Below are 22,205 nucleotides of genomic sequence, written 5' to 3' on the forward strand. Positions count from 1 at the left end.
AGTTTAAAGTCATTACAACGTTCTCAGGTACAGCCGGGGGCGTTGAGCTAAAGGGTAATGGAAGATGGCTCAAAGCATCAATGTTACATGTATGGGCCCCAGCTTGATGCTACAAGGAGTACTCACATGCTGTGAAAGGAGGAACAGCATCAGATTTCAGTCCTGGCTTCATTCCTTGGTTGACAGGTCATAAATCTGATTTCAAATAAAGTTACAGGTCTGCCAAAAGTGAGAAATGTGCATTCTGAACATATCTACACTATGTTGGATTGCACAAGAGAAAATGCCTTAAATTATCTTTCGTACCAACATCACAAAGGCTTCCATCTCAGTTCTTGGTAGCCATATGGTAACATATACTTGGTAATAATGACAATCCAAATGTCAAAAGCATATGCCAAAACCCGTTACAATTTGTTTTGCAGTGAAATATAAACTCCATTAATTGCAACAACACACTATCATTTTCATTTCAAACATGTTGTTACGGCCGTGGATGCCGATAATTTTAAGAGAAATTCAAACTCCCAGTTATTAGCTAAAAGGATGACACGTCAACAGTTTGTGTTCTAAAAAATACCTTTGCGGCATCAAATCACTTAAAAACACAATTAACTACTTCCTTTTCAAAGACAACTCATGCTTCAAACTACTGAACATAATTTCCCCCCTTCTATTTTTAACGGTCGCCAAAAAACCTTGGTTTTGTTACATTGCTTGGTCTTTTAAGTAGAAATCCAATTCTCCTGGAACCAATCCAAAGTGATTCACAGCTCCTAAGGCTTTCATTTTTGTTATTTTTCTTTCCCAATACTATCTTCCACAGTGAGAGTTTTCCTGGGGATTTTCCCTCTAACCCCAGCAAGGTAAATCATCCAACCTTGTGTTTAAAGTTTCGTGAATATGGTCTTCAAAATGAGTTTGCGCTTCCATCCACATTCCCCATGCTGAGCTGTCGGGTCAGTATTTTCTCTGCTTAAGGTGCAGGCCTGGTTGGCTCTATTTCTTTGCTCTTTTCCTCTTAGTTGATTGTAGACCTTGAAAGACCAGACTGCAAGTCCACTTTGTTATATTTCTGTGATATAACCTTCTTCTCCAAGGCAATGAGAAACACATTAGCCTTGTATCTAAGCAGAAATGTGAATCAACCAACCTGGTCATAACAGCCTTTCATCTTAGAAATAAAGGGATAGACTCAAGTCCCATTTCTTACTGCTAGATATCGATACCACCAATTCTGGCCCTTGGGAGACCTAGAGTCTCCTCATTGTGGACTTACAAATAGCTGCCATTATCCCAAACTCTAACTACCAAGCATCTCCCCCTCAGTAAATCAATTGGAGTCTTCCTTTGATCTTTAACAATTGACCCACCCAGCTTTGCTGTCAGGCAGACTTCAACACATGTCACATGATCCAACATTTAGAGAAATAGATCTCGATTTCCCAGGCCCTTCCGCCATGAGTGTAAATCCTGTAATGGCCGCTAACTCTAGTGAGAGGCCAGAAACGGGATTTGTATTTGTGCCGGCAAGAACTCAGAATGGGGTGCTCCCGGGCCCTCTCTCCTGAGGTAATCAGGTTCACGCCCAGTCCATTAAATTATGCTTAAATGGCTTACGGGTGGCACGGTAGCACAGTGATTAGCACTGTTGCTTCACAGCGCCAGGGACCCAGGTTTGATTCCCGGCTTGGGTCACTGTCTGTGCGAAGTCTGCACATTCTCCCCGATTCTGCGTAGGTTTCCTCCGGGTGCTCCAGTTTCCTCCCACAAGTCCCGAAAGACGTGCTTGTTAGTTGAACTGGACATTCTGAATTCTCCCTCAGTGTACCCGAACAGGCACCGGAGTGTGGTGACTAGGGGATTTTCACAGTAACTTCATTGCAGTGTTCTGTTGCCTAAACGAGACTCTGCCATAGTTATCATGGGGGCGGGGGGGAGAGAAGGCTCTCACTTCCAAATTTGCGATCGGGGTGCCATTTACGAACTCCCGGGCTTGCCGGCTCTATGAAGCCCCGTCACACCAAAATGTGCCCACCTGCTTTTTGTGACAAAGTGTGGGAGATCTGGTGGGAAGAAATACGTAGGTTTTCAGTCAGAACCTGACACTCATTGTCCCAAATTATAACACTCTTATAAATCAAAAGATATTGTCCTAAAACAGAATAATCCTATGAACCTCACAACAGTAACAATAGAGTTTCTTCCCTCTTTTGTTTCACCCACTCATGCCAATGTAGTTTAGCATTCCTCCAGAGCATAGCAATAAGTCCATTCAGCCCCTCGAGTGTGTTAGGTTCTACTATTCAATTTAATCTTGACTGATCTGTACCTCAGCTTTACATACCAACCTTTTCTCTGTATCCCTCGATCTCTTAACAAACAAAAATCTATCAATCTAAGTCTTGAAAGCTCCACTTGTCCCAGCATTTCCAGCGTTTGGTGAAGAAGGTTCTAAGTTGCTACTAATCAAAATCGTGCTTTCTTATTTCACCCTTGAATGGCAAAGCTCTAACTATAAGGTCATGACTCCTGTTTATGGTTCTTCATCAGAGGAAATTGTTTCTCCAAATCTAGTCTGTCAAAACTTTTCATGTTTTGAAAACTTTGAGCTGATCACCCTGCGATCTTCTTTATTCAAAGCATTACAAGCTAGATTTATGCAACCTGTCCGCATAACTTAACACTAAGTCCAGAGGTATCATTCTTGTGAATTTGCACTAAATTCATTCCTTGGTCAGTAGACCTTCTCAGGTTTTGGTATCCAAAGCTGAACACAGTACTCCAGATGATATCTACAGTGCTGAGAAAACCTTCCTCTCCGTTGTATTACAGCCCTGTTGACATACGGGAGTCCTATTATTCACAGATCTTTCACTGGGCAGTATTTAATGCCTCACTCTCAGTGGTGAATTTGGAGGTGGGAGCATTGGTTGGGAAACACATTGTCCTCTCACCTCCACTTGGTTAAGCTTGGGCCTTGAATGCTTGTGGACAGCCTTCCCACCAAGAAGCTAACTGAGACCCTTAAATTGGCCTTTAATGTGGGGTGCCTGAAAGGCAAACTCTATCAGGTTTCCTTGAGGGTCTCTGAAGAGTGTGAGGGTTGGAGGAGAGGGGGCTTGTTCAAGGAACTGAGTGCCTAACTGAGGGATCTAGCATTGGGAAGAGGATGCTCTACCGTGAACAACCCACCACCCTTTCTTCTGCCGCCCTCCCTCCAGCCTGCAAACGTCTCCCTGCAACAGCTGACTCTCCCTCATTGAACTGTGGCCTTGGTTCCCTGTTGATCCTCCAACTCTGATAGGTGCCTGACCAGCAGCAGCCATCAATGCAGGTGGTGCTGACGGACAATGGAGAGCTGCCGATTTATGTTTGGCTAGGAGCTCTTAGGCGGGTGTATGGGGGCGGGAGGGGGTGGGGAAGTGCGTGGTTGGTGTGGAGGACAGGATTTCTGCCCCTGGAGTCCTAAATCCTGGGACAAACCAAACACTGGCCACCTAAGTGCCTGATGGGCACTCTGTTCTGACTGACCTTCTCCAAAGGAGGCAACGTGGAGCTCCCACTGGTCCTCAAGTCGACACGTGAGACTCCATTGCCAAAATTAAATTCCACCCACTATTTCTTACATTTTATGAGCTACGTTCATCCTGAACCTGTCAATAGAATAATTGGACTGAAATGTTTGCCTTTCTCTGGAGCATGTTTTTTTTTTGCTTGGGATCTTCCCCAACAGTTTGGCCAAGATTCAGAATGTGCCAGGATATGTAGATGGACACTACATAATGGGACTGATATTCATCTGAATGATAGAACCAGTCAAACCCATATTATTCTACAAAACTTTGGTAAGGCCACATTTGGAGTACTGTGTACAGTTCTGGTCGCCTCATTTTAGGAAGGATGTGGAAGCTTTGGAAAAGGTGCAAAGGAGATTTACCAGGATGTTGCCTGGAATGGAGAGTAGATCTTACGAGGAAAGGTTGAGGGTGCTGGGCCTTTTCTCATTAGAACGGAGAAGGATGAGGGGCGACTTGATAGAGGTTTATAAGATGATCAGGGGAATAGATAGAGTAGACAGTCAGAGACTTTTTCCCCGGGTGGAACAAACCATTACAAGGGGACATAAATTTAAGGTGAAAGGTGGAAGATATAGGAGGGATATCAGAGGTAGGTTCTTTACCCAGAGAGTAGTGGGGGCATGGAATGCACTGCCTGTGGAAGTAGTTGAGTCAGAAACATTAGGGACCTTCAAGCAGCTATTGGATAGGTACATGGATTACGGTAAAATGATATAGTGTAGATTTATTTGTTCTTAAGGGCAGCACGGTAGCATTGTGGGTGGCACAGTTGCTTCGCGGCTCCGGGGTCCCGGGTCCGGTTCCGGCTTGGGTCGCTGTCTGTGCGGAGTCTGCACGTCCTCCCCGTGTCTGCGTGGGTTTCCTCCGGGTGCTCTGGTTTCCTCCCACGGTCCAAAGATGTGCAGGTTAGGTGGATTGGCCAATGATAAATTGCCCTTAGTGTCCAAAATTGCCCTTGGTGTTGGGTTGAGGTGTTGAGTTTGGGTAGGGTGCTCTTTCCAAGAGCCGGTGTAGACTCAAAGGGCCGAATGGCCTCCTTCTGCACTGTAAATTCAATGATAATCTATGATTAATCTAGGACAAAGGTTCGGCACAACATCGTGGGCCAAAGGGCCTGTTCTGTGCTGTATTTTCTATGTTCTATGTTCTATTCTTCATAATCAATGCACAGATAATAAAATTGCTTTCTCCAAAATTAAATCTTTTAAATTTGCATAGTCCCAATAATTTGTCAGTTGACTGTTAATAATGTAAAAATAGGAATTCCTCAGAAGCTCTGTTCAAAGGGAAATCGATTTCTGCCATTTACATTGGAAACATATAAAGAGGTTAAAAAGGGAATCATAGGAAACAATATTTTATCATAAAATAATAGACTCAGTGAGTGGGAATTTTTGGTCCTTCCTGCTGGATTAGTTCTCTTGACTTTTTTTAACGTATTTTCACCATTTTATGGGAAATATGCAAATATCAATAATTTCTCCTTTTTCTTCAGTAATTTATCATGAATCTTTTTCACCTTTTTAGGTTTTACCCAATGATCGCTCCAAATGCTATTCTCTTTTTAAAAAAATAATTTTTATTAAAGGTTTTCATAAAATATCAAAAACAAAATAAAAACGAAACCCAACCGGGTTAAGTACAAGACACAGTCCAGAAAAACAACCCTCCATACCCCCCTCCCCCACTGTACATAAATAATAAAATAACATCAACACCCCGACTTAATACGAGTATATATACCCCCTCAGACCCTCCAGTGTAAATAACAAAAACAAAAAATAAAGTAATAAAGTAACCCCCCCCCCCTCGAGTTGCTGCTGCCATTGGTCTACTGCTCTGCCAGGAAGTCTAAGAACGGTTGCCACCGCCTAAAGAACCCTTGTACCGACCCTCTCAAGGCGAATTTCACCCTCTCCAACTTAATAAACCGCGCCATATCGTTGATCCAGGATTCCACGCTTGGGGGCCTGGCATCCTTCCACTGAAGAAGAATACTTCGCCGGGCTACCAGGGACGTAAAGGCCAGAGTACCAGCCTCTTTCGCCTCCTGCACTCCCGGCTCCTCTGCCATCCCAAATATTGCGAGCCCCCAGCCCGGTCTGACCCTGGATCCTACCATCATCGACACCGTCCTTGCTACGCCCTTCCAAAATTCCTCCAGCGCTGGGCATGCCCAGAACATATGGGTGTGATTTGCTGGGCTCCCTGAGCACCTGACACACCTGTCCTCACCCCCAGAAAACCAACTCATCCTTGTCCCGGTCATGTGTGCCCTGTGCAGCACCTTAAACTGTATGAGGCTGAGCCTCGCGCACGATGAGGAAGAGTTCACCCTCCCCAGGGCATCTGCCCACGTCCCTTCCTCAATTTCCTCTCCCAACTCCTCCTCCCACTTACCTTTTACCTCCACCACTGATGCCTCCTCCTCCTCCTGCATCACCTGGTAAGTTTCCGAGATCTTCCCCACTCCCACCCACCCCCCGAGAGCACCCTGTCCTGTACGGTGTGTGGCCGTAGCCTTGGGAATTCCACCACCTGCCATCTGGCAAACGCCCTTACCTGTAAGTACCTGAAGGTGTTCCCCGGGGGGAGCCCGCACTTCTCCTCCTTGGAGGGAGCGGCAGCGGCGCCGTTGCCAGCGCCCCCAGACTCGTACCCACACAAGATGCCATCTCCAGCCTCTTCCATGCAGCCCCCTCCCCCTCCATCACCCACTTGCGCACCATCGTCGCATTGGCGGCCCAGTAGTATCCACAAAGGTTGGGCAGTGCCAGTACCCCCCTATCTCTACTCCGCTCCAGGAACACCCTTCTCACCCTCAGAGTCCCTCGCGTCCACACAAACCCCATTATACTCCTGTTAACCCGCCTGAAAAAAGCATTCGGGATAAACACGGGGAGGCACTGGAACAGGAACATAAACCTTGGGAGCACCGTCATTTTAATTGACTGCACCCTACCCGCCAAGGACAGCGGCAACGCGTCCCACGTCTTAAACTCCTCCTCCATTTGCTCCACCAGCCTTGTAAAGTTAAGCCTATGCAGGGCCCCCCAGCTCCTGTCCACCTGGACTCCCAGATACCTGAAGCTCCTCTCCGCCTTTCTTAGTGGGAGCTCGCCAATCCCCCTCTCCTGGTCCCCTGGGTGAACCACGAACAACTCGCTCTTCCCCATGTTGAGCTTGTACCCCAAAAAGTCCCCGAATTCCCTAAGAATCCTCATTACCTCCGGCATTCGTCCCACCGGGTCCGCCACATACAGCAGCAGGTCTTCCGCATAAAATGACACCCTATGCTCCTCCCCACCATGCACCAACCCCCTCCAGTTCCTTGACCATCTCAGTGCCATAGCCAGGGGTTCAATCGCCAGTGCGAAGAGCAGGGGAGGTAAGGGACACCCCTGTCTCGTCCCTTGGTGCAACCGAAAGTACTCGGACCTCCTCCTGTTTGTGGCCACACTCGCTCTATCGAAGGCTTTCTCAGCGTCCATCGCCACCACTATCTCCGCCTCCCCCTCCCTCGCCGGCATCATGATAACGTTCAAAAGCCTCCACACATTCGCGTTCAACTGCCTCCCCTTCACAAACCCCGTCTGGTCTTCATGGATGATCTGCGGCACACAATCCTCAATCCTCGTGGCTAAGACCTTCACCAGCACCCTGGCATCTACATTTAGTAAGGAAATCGGTCTGTAAGACCCACACTGCAGGGGATCCTTGTCCCGCTTCAGGATCAAGGAGATCAGTGCCTGGGTCATTGTCGGGGGCAAAGACCCCCCTCACATGCCTCATTAAAGGTCCTAACTAACAGCGGGCCCAACATGCCTTCCCCGCCTGCAGGCTTCCTATCTCTTTGATCAGCTCCTCCAGCCCAATTGGGGCCCCCAATCCCGCCACCAGTCCCTCTTCCACCTTTGGAAACCTCAATTGGTCCAGGAAGCGGCCCATCCCTCCCTCCTCCTGTGGGGGCTCGGATCGGTACAATTCCTCGTAGAAGTTCCTGAAGACCCCATTGATGCCAGCTCCACTCCGCACCACACTCCCTCCCCTGTCCTTAACTCCGCCGATCTCCCTAGCTGCGTTCCGCTTCCGAAGCTGATGCGCCAGCATCCGGCTTGCCTTTTCCCCATACTCGTAAATCGCCCCCTGGGCCTTCCTCCACTGCACCTCTGCCTTCCTGGTGGTCACCAGGTCGAATTCGGCCTGGAGGCTACGCCTCTTCCTCAACAATCCTTCCTCTGGCTCCTCCGCATACCTCCTGTCTACCCTCACCATCTCCCCCACCAGCCTCTCCCTCTCCCCCCGCTCCCTCCGCTCCTTGTGAGCCCTAATGGAGATCAGCTCTCCCCTCACCACCGCCTTCAGTGCCTCCCATACCATCCCCACTCAGACCTCCCCGTTGTCATTGGTCTCCAGGTACCTCTCTATACTTCCTCGGACCTGCTCACTCAATTCCTCGTCCGCCAACAGCCCCACCTCCAAGCGCCACAGCGGGCGCTGGTCCCTCATCTCCTCCCCCATCTCCAAGTCCACACAATGCGGGGCGTGGTCCAAAATGGTTATTGCCGAATACTCAGTATCCTCTACTCTCGCTATCAACGCCCTACTCAAGAAGAAAAAGTCGATTCGGGAATAAGCCTTATGGACATGTGAGAAGAATGAAAATTCCCTAGCCCCCGGCCTTGCAAATCTCCAAGGGTCCACCCCTCCCATCTGGTCCATAAACCCCCTCAGCACTCTAGCCACCACCGGCTTCCTACCCATCCTAGACCTGGAGTGATCCAGTGCCAGATCCAGCACCGTGTTAAAGTCTCCCCCCATTATCAGGCCCCCCACTTCCAAGTCTGGGATCCGACCCAACATACGCCGCATAAAACCCGCATCGTCCCAGTTCGGGGCATGCACATTGACCAGTACCACCCTCTCTCCCTGCAACTTACCACTTACCATTATGTACCTGCCGCCATTATCTGCCACAATGCTCGATGCCTCAAACGACACCTTCTTTCCCACCAAGATTGCCACCCCTCGATTTTTGGCATCCAGCCCCGAGTGAAACACCTGACCTACCCACCCTTTCCTCAATCTTACCTGGTCTGCCTCCTTCAGGTGTGCCTCCTGAAGCATAACCACATCCGCCTTGAGCCCTTTCAGGTGCGCGAAACGCGGGCCCGCTTAACCGGCCCATTCAGTCCCCTTACATTCCAGGTTATCAGCCGGATCAGGGGGCTACCCGCCCCCCTCCCCGCCGACTAGCCATGACCCCTCCTCGGCCAGCCACCCACCCGCACCCGGCCCGACCACTCCCACTCGCTCCAGCTCCTCCTTGACCATAGCAGCAGCAACTCGATTCCCCCCCCCCCCGGCTAGGACCCATCCTAGCTGATTTACTCCCCCCATTGCACTTCCGCAAGTCAGCTGACTCCTGCTGACCCCGGCCACTCCCGCCTCTCCTTCGACTCCTCCCATTGTGTGGCACATCCTCCTCTCCCATCCCAATCCATAGGCTCTCCCCCTCCCCCTTCTGTTCTAAGCGCTGGAAACAACCCTCGCTTCTCCGCCCCGGCCCCGCCCCCTCCAGTCTTCAGTGCGGGAAAAAGCCCGCGCTTTCCACCTACCAGGCCCCGCCACCTCTGATGCAGCTCCTTTTACAGGCCTGGTCCCCTCACCCCTGACTTGGTCCTCCCACTCCCCCACGGGGCCCCATCTCACCTCCAAGAGCCCCCCCCGACCAACCCAACCAAAACAGTGCCCAACCCGCCCCAGCCACCCTCACCGACCCAAAAAAGAAAAAACACAAAGAAAAAGAAACCCGGAGCAATACAAAGGCCCCCCCCCTCGAAACAAAAATAAACATAACATATCAACCGCAGCCCCCAATCGCCCGTCCCGACCCTCAATCTGTGTCCAACTTCTCGGCCTGAACAGAGGCCCACGCCTCCTCCGGAGACTCAAAATAATGGTGCCGGTCCTTGTAGGTAACACACAGTCACGCCGGCTGCAACATGCCAAACTTCACCCCCTTCCTGTGCAGCACTGCCTTCGCTCGATTGTACCCGGCCCTCCTCTTCGCCACCTCCGCACTCCAGTCCTGATATATCCGAACCTCCGCGTTCTCCCACCTGCTGCTCCTCTCCTTCTTGGACCACCTGAGCACACACTTCCGATCGACGAACCGATAGAACCTCACCAGCAGCGCCCGTGGAGGCTCGTTAGCCTTGGGCCTCCTCGCCAGCACTCTATGGGCCCCTTCCAGCTCCAGGGGCCCCTGGAAGGACCCCGCTCCCATCAGCGAGTTCAACATGGTGACCACATAGGCCCCCACGTCCGGCCCCTCCAGCCGCTCCGGGAGGCCCAGAATCCGCAGATTCTTCCGCCTCGACCGATTCTCCATCTCCTCGAACCGCTCCTGCCATTTCTTGTGAAGCGCCTCGTGCGCCTCCACCTTTACCGCCAGGCCTAAGATCTCGTCCTCATTATCAGAGATCTTTTGTCGAGCCTCGCGGATCGCCACTCCCTGGGCCGTCTGTGTCTCCAGCAGCTTATCAATAGACGCCTTCATCAGCTCTAGCAGGTCCGCTTTAATCTCTCTGAAGCAGCGCTGGATACCCTCCTGCTGCTCCTCTGCCCACTGCATCCACGCTGCCTGGTCTCCGCCCGCCGCCATTTGTCTTTCTTCCCTCGCACCTTCTTCGGGTCCACCACTACCTTTTTTGCCGCCCCGCTCCTAGTTGAAGCCATATACTGATATATCCGAACCTCCGCGTTCTCCCACCTGCTGCTCCTCTCCTTCTTGGACCACCTGAGCACACACTTCCGAATCGACGAAGCTGTTGTAGACTCCTTCCCACACCGGGAAACATCAAAAAGGTACCGTTGGGGGCCCTGAAAAGAGCCCGAAAGTCCGTTTTTGCGGGAGCAGCCGAATGTGCGACTTAGCTACGCATAGCCGCAACCGGAAGTCCCAAATGCTATTCTCAGAGGACACGCATATCAGAAATGTCCCAAACCAGTTTGAAATAAAAGAAGCAAAAGCACTTCCCTTCTATGCTCATAAAATATCAAACAAAACAATTCAAACACTAAAACAATGCCAAATATATAATGTTTAATAGAATGGCAAATTTCAAACACCATTCAGAATTTACTGCTCCATCACTCCAGCTAGGGAGTTAAATCTACTAACCCTTCAGCCTTAGCCGCGATCGTTTGGAAATGAAATGACTCAATGTTCAGCAAAATGAACAGCGTATCCCTCTGTCCACTGGGGAGCAGCGAACCACAAGAGCAGGAAGGTCAATCCCCTTTGCAGAGCGGTGTTAAGAGTCACTTTTGGAAAGTGCAACCAACTTTTACACGTTATCGTGGGAGCTGGTGCCTGCAGAGCAGATTTCCCTGGGGTATGTTAAACCAACAACCAAAACATGCCAGCAGTTGAGAAAGTACAGAAATACAAACAGCAACTCCAGGAAATATGCAAATCTTTCACAAACTGTGTGGGAGCAGCTGTTTCCCTCCTAATACCAAGAAAAAAAGTAATCCCAGACTTCTCGTGGAATTAAACACGTGGCTTTTGTAAACTTACCATTTCTTTTAAAAAGGAATTGCAGAATATATGCTTAACAGTTCATTGCTTTTAATGTCCTGTTTCCTGTTTCATTCCCATTCATAGTGCATGAAACTGTGATGGAAGCATGTGGAAAGAAATTGTTGAAATAAAGAATATTTGTAATGTTGTAGGTTGTCTGACATGTCACTGAAAGATGACATTGAACGTTTAAGGATTTTTGGTTCCGTCCTTCGCTATATAGACATGGTGCACATTTTGACTGCAGCAAAGTGTAACGATAAGAAAAATATTAGGGATAAATAGTTTCAACTCAGCCTGATTCTCCTTCTAATATTTTCAATTTATTCTTTCAGGGAATGTGGGCATTACCAGCAAAGCCATCATTTATTGACCATCCCCAATACACTTGAACTGAGTGACTTGCAAGACAACTTCAGAAGGCAGTTTAGAGCCAACCACACTTCTTTCCTTCTGGAATCAAACATAGACCAGACCAGGTAAGGATGGTAGATTTCCTTTCCTAAAGGACATAAGTGAAGCAGATTTTTTGTTGTTGCTGCAATCAATGATTACAATTACTGAGACTAGCTTTTCAATTCCAGATTCATTAGTCGATTCTAAATTCCACGAGCTGCCCATGGTGGGATTTGAACTCATGCCCCCAGAGGATTAGCATTGGCATCTGGATTAGTAGCCCAGTGATTTGACCATTATGCCACCGTCACTCCAAATTAAGCAACAAATGTTCCTCTTCTAAAACTTGCCCTCCCCGCCACGCCAGCCACCAAAATATCGACCTCACCGCTTTTGTTCCTTGCCATCTGCACTCCAAAACACAGCCTCCCTTCCAGTGCTCCCCACCCCTCAGGGATCCCGGATCCCTCCCCACGGTAAGAGCCCAGACTTCTCGGCAGCAGCCATCACTTTTCTTCATGCACCTCCTTGCGGCCCAGCAGCACCTACAACTGAATCATGGCCTGCCAGAACTGCTATTACCTGGTTAAGTCCACCGGCAACGCACTGTTGCTGGAGGAGAGGCTCCCCTGTAAAATGCAGCCCATGCACTTTTGTGTACTTCTATACTGCATACTGTGCCTGTGCTTAAAAAAGGTTTTGTGAGGGCCACGAAGAATCCAGCACGAGTTTCAAGGATACAAAGAAATAACATTTATTTACAATAACATATATATATATTTATATATATATATATATATATATACACACAACAGCAGCAACCTCACTTGCTGCTTACTCCTTCCTGCTGGTTCCAAACTGGCCAGCTTTATTTATACAGGGAGTCTGCTAATGATTTCTCCACCCCCCCTCATTGGGGAAGCTCATACTCCTACAGGATTGTGGGATTGTCATTAGTCCCCAGCCAATGGTAAGCAGGCAGGTTATAACAAAAGGTCAAACTATAACCAGGTAACTATTTTAAATTAAACTTTCCATCATAAATAGTCACAATTCAGGCCCGCTAAAGGTGTATCATATGGATAACTTGTAAAATATTAACTATACTTAGGGTTGAATCTTCTTAAACTAACTTATTTTTGAAATGGACTGATGGGCTGCACAAAATAGCCACCAAGGGTCAGCTGACTCTTTGTCTGCAGATTATAAAACTACCACATTGTCTCAAAAGGATAAAAGGACACATTCCAGACTGAGACATAAAACCATAATACATAGGAGCAGAATTAGGCCATTCAGCCCATCGAGTCTGTTCCGCCATTCAATCATGGCTGGTATGTTTCTCATCCCCCCTCCACTGCCTTCTCCCCATAACCCCTGATCCCCTTATCAATCAAGAACCTATCTATCGCTGTCTTGAATGTCATGTTAAGCACACTGAGATAACACGGGCTGCAACTGGATGCAGCTATAACTGAAATAGACTCCAGTCCTTGAAGTTAGTTCAATTTGATTTATTGAACCTGTCACACAGTTAGCACAGTCCTCTGTGAGTTTGACTCTCTGCTAACATAAGTGTGATTTCTCTATCTGACTGAACCAGACTAGCTCTTAGCCACGTGCTGTATGTGTTCCGTGATATATACACCGGACTCACTCTGTAGATGTCCCTAGTGGAAAGAGCCGGAGTGTGAGTGCCTCGTGCCTTTTATGGTGGGAAACCACCCCCAAGTATTCTGCCTGCAGATTGGCTATGTCCTGTTCTCTGTGTTCATTAGCTGCCTGTCTGTATCTCATTATGTGCATGTCTGCATATCATGACATCTCCCCTTTTGAAATGTTTTTCTGCAGCCTATGTGAAAGTATTTACATGTGTAGGCCGAAAAACTAACGTATTTTCATGAGATGGCAGATGGGAACATATGTACATATGAAAACAAGTGTCTAATGTGCGAAAACAGAACATAGCAAACACAACAAATGTTCATAAGTCCATTCTCTGGGGCTTGCGTCTGAACCTGGTCGACCGCCGGAGAGATGGTGGTGGGGATGACGGCGCGTTGATGGATGGGATTGCAGCCAGACTGATGGTGCAGACCTGCACAAGGGATAGTGTCCAGGCTTCCCGCAATTTAAACAGCGCCTGCCTCTTGCAGGGCAGTGTTTCCTTAAATGGGCGGTGCCACAGTTCGGGCATGTCATGACGTCGTTACGCTCCGTGCGTCGTCGCACATGCGCAGTGCGGTCGGCAGACGTTCGTACCTGCGCAGTGTGGTGATCGGCCGCTTCGTTATCCCATTCGCAGCGCGCATGCATGGGGCTCCGGGAAGAGCGCGCGTAATGGTCGCTTTCATCAAGGCTGAGGTGCTGCATCCGGGCAATGGTCTGCACACTCTCTGCCTCGTGGGAGGCAAGTTTCTCAGTTTCAGCCAATTTATATTGGGAAGACCGATTTTTGGGTGCTCATGCACTGTACACGTTTCGATCGCGACTGACAGGGTCATATGTTTGATTTTTAAAAGCTGCTCTCTCAGAGGATCAGAGTGAACTCCAAAAACGCTCTGGTCCCAGATAATGGAGTCAGCAATATAACCAAAGTTGCAGGATAGCGCTAGTAGACGGAGATTAGTGAGAAAGGAGTTGAAAGATTCGTCTTTACATAGAATTTACATAGAATTTACAGTGCAGAAGGAGGCCATTCGGCCCATCGAGTCTGCACCGGCTCTTGGAAAGAGCACCCTACCCAAGGTCAACACCATCCACCCTATCCCCATAACCCAGTAACCCCACCCAACACTAAGGGCACTTTTGGACACTAAGGGCAATTTATCATGGCCAATCCACCTAACCTGCACAACTTTGGACTGTGGGAGGAAACCGGAGCACCCGGAGGAAACCCACGCACACACGGGGAGGATGTGCAGACTCCGCACAGACAGTGACCCAAGCCGGAATCGAACCTGGGACCCTGGATCTGTGAAGCAATTGTGCTACCCACAATGCTACCGTGCTGCCCTTGTAGGCGTTGCTTAAATATATAGTGCTTGAAGATTTCATTGGTGTCCACTTCGCAATGACTATCAAACTTGTCCAGGATGGTCTGAAACTTTGTCTTGTCCTGGCCTTCGGTGAAGTTAAACGAGTTAACGATTTGGATGGCTTGATCCCCCACAGTTGAGAGGAGAAGCACGATCTTTCTTGAATCAGACGCACCCTCGAGGTCTGAGGCTTCGATGTATAGCAGAAACCTTTGCTTGACAGTCCGCCAGTTGGCACTGAGATTGCCGGAGGTCCGCAGCAGTTGAGGAGGCTGGATCTTCTCCATGGTGCCGGGATGTATTTGCTGGTCGTCACGGAACAGATTGAGGATAGCAGTCTACTGGTACTATGTCGTGTTAAGCACACTGAGATAACACGGGCTGCAACTGGATGCAGCTATAACTGAAATAGACTCCAGACCTTGAAGTTAGTTCAATTTGATTTATTGAACCTGTCACACAAGTTAGCACAGTCCTCTGTGAGTTCGACTCTCTGCTAACCTAAGTGTGATTTCTCTATCTGACTGAACCAGACCAGCTCTTAGCCACGTGCTGTATGCGTTACGTGATATATACACCGGACTCACTCTGTAGATATCCCGAGTGGAAAGATCCGGAGTGTGAGTGTCTCGTGCCTTTTATAGTGGGAAACCACCCCCAAGTGTTCTGCCCGTTGATTGGTTCTGTCCTGTTCTCTGTGTTCATTAGCTGCCTGTCTTTATCTCATTATGTGCATGTCTGCATATCATGACATTAAAGACATTCAGTGACTTGGCCTCCACAGCCTCTGTGGCAAAGAGTTGCACAGATTCACCACCCTCTGGTTGATGAAATTCCTCCTCATCTCAGTTTTAAATGATCATCCCTTCTGTCTGAGGCTGTACCCTCTGGTTCTAGATTTTCCTACTCGTGGAAACATTCTCTCCACATCAACTGTATCTAGGCCTCTCACTATCCTGTAAGTTTCAATAAGATCCCCCCTCATCCTCCTAAACTCCAACGAGTACTGTCCCAGAGTCCTCAACTGTGCCTCATATGACAAGCTCTTCATTCCAGGGATCATTCTTGTGAACCTCCTCTGGATACTTTTCAAGGCCAGCACATCCTTCCTTAGATATCGGGCCCAAAACTGCTCACAATACTCCAAATGGGGTCTGACCAGAGCCTTATACAGCCTCAGAAGTACATCCCTGGTCTTGTATTCTAGCCCTCTCAACATGAATCTAACATTGCATTTGCCTTCCTAACTGCTGACTGAACCTGCACGTTAATCTTAAGAGGGTCTTGAACTGGGACTCCTAAGACCCTTTGTGCTTGTGATTTAAGACCCTTTCTGCTTGTGATTTAAGATGTATCTTGATAGACACATAAGTGGGCGGGGAATGGAGGGATACAGATCGTTTGGGCAATAAGTAGGCGGTCTAAATAAGGAATCGGGATCGGTGCAGGCTTGGTAGGCTGAAGGGTCTGTTCCTTTCCTGTAATGTTCTTTGTTCTTTTTCTTTGTTCCCCCAAACTGCAAAATGATTCCCTGGTTACGAGACCTCCAGTAACCAACGTCATGGCCTGCAGAAGGTCCATCTCTTCAAGAAAATCCTGCAGCAACTCTGGTATACGACTTTGACAACTGAATTAACTTAATTACATCTTCTTCAGGGGCTGGGTTCTCCGGACCCCAGCCATGTGTTTCCCAGTGGAATGCCATTCACTAGCAGCCGGATTGTCCAATTGAAACCAGCCCACGCCGCCAGGAAACCCACAGGAACAGAGAATTCCAACGACTGGAGAAATCTGGCTCGTGTGTTTTCCAAAATGAGCCAATCACATGAATTACAAACGATTCTTTTGCTTATTGAACTATTCTCTTCAATAGTATTTTTCTCGAGTGCGTGAATGAGCTATGTAGGGTTAGATTTTCAGGGTGAATGTGTGGATAAATAACCTTCTTTATTTAAGCCCATGAAAGCTTTCTGCTGGCTATACAAATTGCCCACACACTCAAGGGTTAAGTAATACATGTGTCTTCCTTTACTAAACACCACCTGATTATGGACAGTGATGGAAAGAAGCAGGGGTTTCAGTTGTCTCTCACCCTCTCCATAACACACATAGTACCTGTCATAGTAAAACCTTTAAAAAAATTAATTTACAGGCTGTGTATGCATCACTGGTTAGGCCAATAGCCCATCCCTAGTTTCCCTTGAGAAGGTGGTGGTGAGCTGCCTTCTTGAATGCTGCTGCCCATGTGGTGTAGGTGCACCCGCTGTGCTGCCAGGGAGGGAGTTCCAGGATTTTGACCTCGTGACAGTGAAGGCTTGGCGATATATTTCCAAGCCGGGGTGGTGAGTGACTTGGAGGGGAACCTCCAGGTGGTGAAGTTCCCAGGTATTTGCTGCTCTTGTCCTTCTGGATGGTAATGGTCATAGATTTGGAAGATGCTGACTAAGGAACATTGGTGATTTACTGCAGTACATCTTGTAGACGGTACACATGGCTGCCACTGTCCGTCAGTGGTGGAGGGATTGAATGTTTGTGGAAGGGCGAGCAATCAAGCGGGCTGCTTTGTCCTCGAAGGTGTTGAGCTTCTTGAGTGATGTTGGAGCGGCACATCCAGGCAAGTGGAGAGTATCCCATTACACTCCTGACTTGTGCCTTGTAGATAGTGGACAGGCTATGGGGGATCAGGAGGTGATTTATTCACAGTGGATTCCTAGCCTTTGACCTGCTCTGGTAGCCACAGCATTAATATGGCTGTTGCAGTTCTGTTTCTGATCAATGGTAACCCCAGGATGTTGATTGTGGGGGATTCAGCGACGTAATGCCATTGAATGTCAAGGGGCGATGGTTAGATCCTCTCTTGTAGGAGATAGCCATTGCCTGGCACTTGTGTGGCATAAATGGTCATTGTCACTTGTCAACCCAAGCCTGGATTTTGTTCAGCTCTTGCTGCATTTGGACATGGATTGCTTCATTATCTTAGGAGTCACGAATAGTGCTGAACATTGTGTAGTCATCTGCGAACATCCCCACTTATGATGGAAGGCAGGTCATTGATGAAGCAGCTGAAGATTGTTGGGCCTAAGACACTACCCTGAGGAATTCCTGCAGTGATGTCCTGGAGCTGAGATGATTGGCCTCCAACCACAACAACAATTTTCCTTTGCCAGGTATGACTCTAACAGGGGAGAGTTTTCCCCCTGATTCCCATTGACTCCAGTTTTGCTTGGGCTCCATGATGCCATACTCGGTCAAATACTGCTTTGATGTCAAGGGCAGTCACTCTTACCTGACCTCTGGCATTCAGCTCTTTTGTCCATTGTGGTGAATGTATTCACCTAATGCATGAGCTGTCTGTATAATGCTGTGACCTATGACCTGGAAGTAATGATATGGTCCACTTCCAGGTACTGTACTGGAACCCCGGTGGGCTCCACCTCTGGCCCCGCCCTCACCGAGGCCATATATAGACCGGCCACCTGTGGGTAGCACTCATTTGTACAGCAGATACTGTCAGGCGAGTTCATGGGTAATAAAGCCTAATGTTCACTCGTTCTCACGGTCTCACAGTGAATTGACGGTATAGCATCCATGTTTGAATCAAGGATGTGATGAGGTCAGGAGCTGAGTGACCATAGCGGAACTCAAACTGAGCGTCCGTGAGTAGGTTATTGCTGAGTGAGTGCCGCTTGATAGCACTGTTGATGACCCCTTCTATCACTTTGCTGATGATGGAGGGTAGACTGATAGGGCAGTAATTGGCTGGGTTGGATTTGTCCTGTTTCATGTGCACAGGACACACCTGGTCAATTTTCCACATTGCTGGGTAGATGCCAGTGTTCTGGCTGTACTGGAACAGTTTGCTAGGGGTGCGCAAGTTCTGGAGCATAAGTCTTCAGCACTACTGCTGGAATATTGTCAGGGCCAATAACCTTTATAGTATCCAGTGCCTTCAGCCGTTTCTTGATATCATTGAAGTGAATCGTATCGGCTGAAACGTACATCTATGATGCTGGGGACATACGGAGGAGATTGAGATGGATCATCCACTCGACACTTCTGGCTGAAGATTGTTGCGAATGCTTCATTGAGGATGAGGATATTTGCGGAGCCTCCTCTTCAAGTGAGTTGTTTAATTGTCAACCACCATTCATGGCTGGTTGTGCAGGACTGCAGAGGTTAGATCTGATGCATTCATTGTGGAATCGCCTAGCTCTGTCTATTACTTGCTGCTTTGCTGTTTGGCACACAAGTATTATCTGTAATACACGTGTTTAGCTTCAGCATGTTGACACCTCATTTTAGGTATATCTGGTGTTGCTCCTGGTATACTCTCCTGCACTCTTCATTGAACCAGGGTTGATTTCCTGGCTTGGTGGTAATGGTAGAGAGGGGGATATGCTGGGCCATGAGGTTGCAGGTTGTGGTTGAATACAATTCTGATGCTGCTGATGACTCACAGCATCTCGTGGATGCCCGGTCTTGAGTTGCTAGATCTGTTTGAAGTCTATCTCATTTAGCACGTTGATAGTGCGACTCAACATTTATTTATTTGTCTTATGGAGGCACAGAAAGATTACTGCTACAGATAATAGTTTAAAGCTTGTCAGTCATCTCTATACTAGAATTGTGGAAGAAATTAGATAGGAATAGATAACCAGAAGTTGGCTAGAAACAGTCATTCCATATATGGTATAAATGTATTACTTCAATCGCTGTCATTTTCATTCTAATGTGAAATTTCAACCTGACAAAACTGCCAATATTGCATAGAATAACCAAAATGTATCCATCAACACTTTTCTGACAGCATGTTTCAAATCCACAATATCCTGAAAGGACAGACACACACCATCCTGACTTGGAACTATATCGCTGTTCCTTTACTGTCTCTGTGTCAACATCCTGAGCTCCCGATCAGCACTGGGAGTATACCTACACTGCATGGGCTGCAGTGGTTCAAGAAGATGTCTCACCGCCATCTTCTCCTGTGAACATATGAACAAACAAGCGTACGAATTAGGGCAGCAGTAGGCCATTCGGCCCCGCGAGCCTGCTCGATAAGATCGCGGCTGCTCTGATTTGGTCCTCAAGGCCACCATCCTGCCCAATCAAGAATTTATCCTCATCTGCCTTCAAAATATTCAATGATTCTGCCGAGCAGAGTTCGACAGATGCACAACCCCTCCCGAGAGAAAAAAAAATTCTTCTCAGCTCAATCTTCAAAACAGCGTTCGCTAGTTCTGATCTCTCCCACAAGGGAAACATCCTCTCAGCATCCAGTCTATCAAATCCTCTCAGGATCTCACGTTATCCTCAAAGGCAATTAGGGATGTACAAAAGCTGCTGGGCTTTGTCAGTAACACTGAATCCCAGGAAAGAATAGAAAGACTCAAAATAAAAACTCACCAGTATTGCATTCCAACAAATAAATACTGCCTTTCATTTGGCCTGCAAGCTGAGATCATTCACTACTCAATCAACAAGACAAAGATAGGCCTGTGTTCTTCAAAAACATGATATTAAAATCAGGCATTTCCACATGAATCAAAATAAAGCTCTGGGGGAGAGATTGTGGCAAAAACATTGACTATCACATTTGACCACCAGAGTCTACAAGCACAGTAATCATTTGAGAGGTCGTCTCGATACCTCTTCCATAACCTGCGGAAGAAGCAGTTGGCTGTATTTATTAATGGCTGTTTTTCCCAAGGGGAGATAATTATTCCCTTGTTGTCAGCTCAAAGATAGATCCAGATGATTGATCTGCTAACAGCATCGACCTTGGAGCAAATTAAATTGATCTGTGTCGCTAAACAAAGTGAGGATAACGTGGATTTCAGGATAAAGTAACGCTATTGATCACCCTCACTCTGTGAATCTTTGTATAGGAGACATGCACCATTTACACAGGAGATTAAACAGGGCAGCATGGTGACACAGTGATTAGCACTGCTACCTCACAGCGGCAGGGGCCCTGGTTCAATTCCAACCTCGACTGACTGTGGAGTTGGCACGTTCTCCTGTGGGTTCCCTCCGGGAACGCCTGTTTTCTCCCAAAATCCAAAGGTGTGCAGGTTAGGTCGATTGGCCATGCTAAATTACCCCTTAGTGTCCAAATGTTAGGTGGGGTTACACGGTTGCAGAGGAGTAGGTCTGGGTCGGGTGCTCTTTCAGAAGGTTGGTGCAGAATGGATGGCTGAATGGCTGCCTTCTGAACTGAAGAAATTCTGTGATTAAGGCCACTCATAGATAAGTTTTCAGAGAAGCATGCATGAATGCCACATTCACCATCATTATTACCATTCATCACACTTTCAAAATGGAATTCCTGTCCGATAGTAATGTACTTAACAGAATTTTTATACAAATTATTTGCCTGTAGGACTTTGGACAAAAAAAATGCTTAAATACAGCTTCCAATCTGGCTAATATTGTCTTAGATTGCACTGTCTTCAATAACCTGAGAAGTGGCCTTCCTAAGACATATTGTACAAGGAATTTGTCTTCTGTGCTTAATGCAGACCCCTTACACAGCATGTTACTCAGAGCTGATGCTCAGCATTAGGAAGGCTAACCCTCACGGCAGAAGATGAATTCCACAGAAACAAAGGACAGTCAAGCCAGCGGTATGTATCTATGGCATTGTGGGTGATTGCCAATCCGGTCGACTTCCATCAATGTAAACACCAGTGTGGATAACAGGGGAGGGTGTTTCCAAGGTTGGTGGGTGGAGTAGACTGGGGTCACAATGTTTTGTTGCAGCATTACTGCATGGGGCAGAATGCATTGGCTGATTCTTTCCTGTCAATTAGCTTTATATTTTTTAAAACTTTAAGATTCTGAGGCATGATGAGACCGGTGGAACAGACACAGAAATCAGTCAGCTCTCATATTAAATCATAAGCATTGTATTTTTTGAGAAGAAAGTTTAGCTCAGCTCAAACTAGTATTTTTATTCTGGATTTCACCAGTAATTGGCATGGAGAGTGTGGTGATATGCATCGCTGTATATACACAAGGGATTAATGTAAATACACTACAACTAAGTAACCCCTAAAGGGAGCACCAGAGATGTCATGACATGCAGACATACAGCCAATGGGTCATTACAACAGGACACAACCAATGGGTAATGAGGACACCCAGAGGTGGCATTACCACAAGGGGGCACTTCACAACCCATATAAAAGGGCAGGGCACACATGCTCTGCCTCTTTCCACAGACAGACATCTAGAGAGTACATCAGGGTTGATCAACAGCATCACACCCAGCACGTGGCTTAGAGCAGGCTGGTAAAGATAGACTGAGTTACTGCAGCTAGATTAGCAGAGAGTCAAACTCATTTAAGAACTGTGTTAATAGTTCAATAAACAAGTTGAACTCAATTCATTATCTGGAGCTTCCTTTGTCAAAACATACATCAAGGAAGCAGCTTATGCTACACGAAGCAGCATAACACAACATGATACCAGGAGTGCCTGTTTCATCTATTTAGTTCAACTCAGCAAGATCTGTGACAACCAGCAACTGAACCCAGGTACGATGATCGAGATTCCGGTTTCTAATCCACTCGGGTACCACGGCAATCTCAGTGCCAACTG

The 22,205-nt window shown here is 47.7% G+C and overlaps 1 protein-coding gene and 1 long non-coding RNA gene across 3 annotated transcripts in view; one reads left to right on the top strand and one right to left on the bottom strand.

Annotated features, from left to right (window-relative positions):
• Positions 1-11,603, top strand: part of LOC140387974 (uncharacterized) — a 133,490-nt gene extending 121,887 nt beyond the window's left edge. Inside the window, exon 3 of the long non-coding RNA XR_011934040.1 lies at positions 11,505-11,603. This is a non-coding gene — a long non-coding RNA (uncharacterized lncRNA). The remainder of the gene's footprint in view (positions 1-11,504) is intronic.
• The window catches only part of sema3c (sema domain, immunoglobulin domain (Ig), short basic domain, secreted, (semaphorin) 3C), a 383,309-nt gene that overhangs the window by 328,056 nt on the left and 33,048 nt on the right, over positions 1-22,205 (bottom strand). The gene's annotated exons all lie outside the window — the stretch shown is intronic.

This window comes from Scyliorhinus torazame, chromosome 13 (genome assembly GCF_047496885.1).
Source record: "Scyliorhinus torazame isolate Kashiwa2021f chromosome 13, sScyTor2.1, whole genome shotgun sequence".
Lineage (NCBI taxonomy): Eukaryota > Metazoa > Chordata > Chondrichthyes > Carcharhiniformes > Scyliorhinidae > Scyliorhinus > Scyliorhinus torazame.